Below are 4,564 nucleotides of genomic sequence, written 5' to 3' on the forward strand. Positions count from 1 at the left end.
AGTTTTATCAACTTAAAACAAAATTGAAATTATCCCACAGGTCTAAATCCTTTATATATCAAGTTTCAACTCTGTAGACCAAAAAGTCAGAGAGGAGTTTGGTAGAGACTTTCCATATACACAGTCATCTACATAAAGTACTGTTTCGCTGTATCACAGCTCACCAGTGCGGCTAGACAGGCAACTACCTTATGTCAGAATCAAAACCCGACTACCCAAACATACATAATGTGTAATTGGAGATAATTATATATATATATATATATATATATATATATATATATATATATATATAGGGTGTCCCTAAAAACTGTATACACTCTTTAAATGACCATAAAACCAACAAAGAAAAGAAAGAAAAGTTTCATACATCAAAATATTGTAAAAAAATATAGAAACCAGTTAATTATCGAAAGTGTTCAAATTAATGGTCATTGTGGACCATGAACAACTGACAACACTCACTAATTGAATCGAAAACGTTCCTAATTAGTCCAATTAATATGTTGACACATCTTCTTTCAATGGTTGCTTTCATTGCATCTCGTCTTGTGGTGTGAACCCTGTGTTTTACATACCCCCATCCATCCACCCCCCAAAATCCAGTGAGCGTGAACAGTATTTAGTACTTCCTCTTCATCATCGCATGTGACTATCAAGATATGCTCTTACGTCATGATAATAGTGGGGAAGTGCTCCATCCTGCTGGAAGTGCCATTCTTTATTCCTAAGCATTTCATGGGAACATGGAATAGCGTATTCATGTAGCAAGTTGAGATAATTTAAAGAGTGTATACATTTTATTGGGACACCCTATATATCTATCTATCTATATATCTATCTATCTATCTATCAATCTATATATATATATATATATATATATATATATATATATTTATTTATTTATTTCTGTGGAAATATATTTTCTTATATACTAATCCTTATTTAAGAAGCTTAATGTAATTACAGAGCAATGTAGTGAATAAATGACAAAAGACTATATTCCAAAGTTCATGATGTTGACCATCTTATGATTTATTCCTTTAATTCAGTTAATGGCGTAATGGAGACATATAAGGTATTTACAGCTTCTCTTCGAATTTTTGGATTTTAATAATAATGCACTTTATTTCCTTTTGACGGATTGATTGTTGCTATTTCTTCTGATGAGTTAAGGGCATAATAGATTCCCTGATTGATATATATATATATATAAAGTTGGTGCAAAAATAATGTTGTTCTTAGAAATTCAACTTATATATAAAAGAAAACATAAAAACTTTGTTCCAAAACATGTTTTGATATTTGACAACGTGTTATATATCATTAGAAAGCACTATTTTGTTGTACATGTACGGCCCAATCACGTTGACACACCGGTTTTTGTCAGATCACGGACGTTAAGCCACGTTGAGCCTGGCCAGTACCAGATGGGTGACCATTTGGGAAGGCTAGGCACTGTATGTACCTTCTGGGAAGGTTGGGCGTGAGGCCAGCACTCTCACCCCGAAAAAAAGAACTCACTAGAAAAGCATCTAAAAAAGTTGTAGAAGGCCTATGCTCCTCCAGGGACTCAAGACTATGGATGGTTGGATTCTGTTTTACAAGATAATAGTAATCGTTTTTGGTTCATATAATTTTTCTCGTTTTTCAGAACTGTCAAATGGATTGTCAAGTGGATAAAAAAATCACATTTTCGACACCTTCTTTTCGCTTTTAATCTAGGTCAAAAAGCGACTGAAGTGGCCAATGATATTTGTGCTGCATATGGAGAAAACGCTATAGCTGAGAGAACTGTTCAAGATTGGTTTACCAGATTCAAACACGGTAATTTTGATCTCAATGACACTCCTCATCCTAGAAGACCAATCAAGATAGACGAAGACCAACTCAAGATTCTTTTGGAGGAAGATAGCCATCAGATATGTAGAGAATTGGATCAGTCGACAGGATTCACAAAAAAAAAACAACATAGAGTTTGGGTCCCACACGAACTTACTTTTACTGCTAAAATTCTTTGATTTTCTTAAAATAATGGCGGGAACTTATGGAACCAATCATCCAATAAGAAAGCATAAAAATGAAAAAATAATTAATGAACGTTCGTTATTCAAAGAATATGCAAATTAGGCAACCTTCATAAAGTTACTGCAATATTCATAACTGAGTATATTAAACTGTTCGTTGCCTAGTCGTAAAATATGGTAAATATTATATTTTAATTCATGCCAATTTCGTATTTATCATTATAGAGTCAAAACTCTATCGATTATTATATTGTACCCAATATATAGTAGTGATTTTAGAAGTAAAAAAAAAGAAATGTGACTTGTGTACAATCAACTAGAATCGAAACCGAAACATATAGCTCTAGAGATTATCTGTTAGTCTATGACCTAAACCCGTATGTACCCTGAGAAAATAACATTGTTTAACATATAACTTTAAATTAACGTATGAGCAGAAAAAAATGGGATCGTCGCCTTATGCCAGGCCAAGATCTATGTTTTTTTTTTTTTTTAAATTTTGCCCCCTTAGCGACTAAAAAAGAAATCAAAAGTGTGCCACAGGTTTAAATACCCTATGTAAAAAAAAAAGAGGGAGTCAGCTGACCAGTTTCGCCCTCGTATTCCAAAGCTTAATCGAGGGATTTACGATTAAAAAGGAAAAAATACAATAGAAAATGTACATAATTAAAAGTAAACTTATATGTGTGTGTGTATGCACACACACACACACATATATATATATATATATATATATATATATATATATATATATATATATATATATATACGTTTGGAATGATAAAGTTGTCACCATAACAAAATAAACTCTATAGCTTTATTTTAAAACTTTTATTGAAAAAGTCAATTCAGGTAACTTAATTATGTAGTAGAGCTGACATCTATGTAATGTAGCCGCTTTGATACAGATCTGGAACTGGAAGCATGCCTTTTTCATAAACGCCGGCAGGAACTCGGCCAATACTTGGCAGATGACGGTGATCAGGCTGGCTTTGGTGTTGTGGGAGGTCATGTTGGTGATGCTCTAGATGTATGACCAAATGAAGTAGTCCAGTGGGTTCAGGTCGGAGGAGGGAGAGTGCCAGTGAAGGTAGGGTACAAAGTCATAGCACTCCTGAAGCCAAGCCTGAGTCTCTTTGGACTTGTGGGCCGGTGCAGAGTCTGCTGCCACACCCTGGGGTTTGTCAGCAGCCACCTGATTGCACACCAGGGGATCACTACACTCTTTAGCACATCCAGGTAGTTGACTTAAAAGCTGAGCACACCCCTATTATTTGAGGCAATCCATCGATGCATTTTGAGGGTGTTGGCAATGGTCTTGTTTTCATAACTTGGATTGGTAGAGAGCATAAGTTATACAGTGGCGCATCTTCGATCTCGCTCATTGAACATTGTGCCAGTTTCAAACATGATAGAAGGCTCCTATAACTCTTCGGATTTGTACACAACTGGCCAACTAGTAGATGGTCTGCAACATAAAAAAAAAAGAAAACCGATTTTTATCAAACGGAAATCGAATCTTTTCTAGAATGGTAATTTTATCGTTCCACCCTATATATATATATATATATATATATATATATATATATATATATATATATATATATATATATATATATATAAGAGCAAATAGTTAATAAAACATGTTAAAAAACACTATGAAAACGAGTTAAAAACATATTTAATCTGAAAAGAAAACACTTTATCCGTGGAGTTTTCAAGAAATACTTTACTTCTCATCAGAGGGTAGGAATTAGCAAAATGCGGGATAGGATTTTGCATACAAAAGAATTTGATGAAACTGCAAGTAAGTCAAAGATCTTACTTATATATATATATATATATATATATATATATATATATATATATATATATATATATATATATTAGTGATGGGACGATTTCGATATTTTTCCTGATTTGGACACAATTACTAATTCAGTACTTAATTCCTAATTCCAATACAATTACCGATTTCAATTCCGATTCTTTATAACTCTTTAAATATTTAACTAAACATTTGTTATTTTTCCTGATTAGCATAAAAACACATATGAATGTGCATATATTTTCGCAAGCATAAAAATACACTTGTGGAAGATAAACTATAGATTTTAGTTTTACTGGTAGTTTAATATTAATAAATATTTATCATTTTATCATTAGTACCAGCAGTGGAAGATTTTATTTTAAACAAAATCAAATGTAAAAAAAAAAGACAATTAAAACGATCGTTTTTGGCATCGGAAAATAGGCACAAATTTTTCTTATCCCGATACCACAAAAAGTTTAGATTTTTCCGATTCCGGATTCCGATTAATCGTTCCAACACTAATCTATACATATAATTATTTACTATAATAATTATTAAATACCTACAGACACTAGTGTTGCATCATTTCGGGAATCATCTGTGCAGGGTGTCGTGATTAAGACCAGTCAATAGATTTGAACCCGGCGACAGAAGCCATCTCTGGCTTCATTAGCAAGGACCTGATCCATTTGACTACCGTTAAACGCGAGAAATATTGTTGAAT

This window comes from Euprymna scolopes, chromosome 9, assembly GCF_053919585.1.
Source record: "Euprymna scolopes isolate OS-2025 chromosome 9, ASM5391958v1, whole genome shotgun sequence".
Taxonomy (NCBI): domain Eukaryota; kingdom Metazoa; phylum Mollusca; class Cephalopoda; order Sepiida; family Sepiolidae; genus Euprymna; species Euprymna scolopes.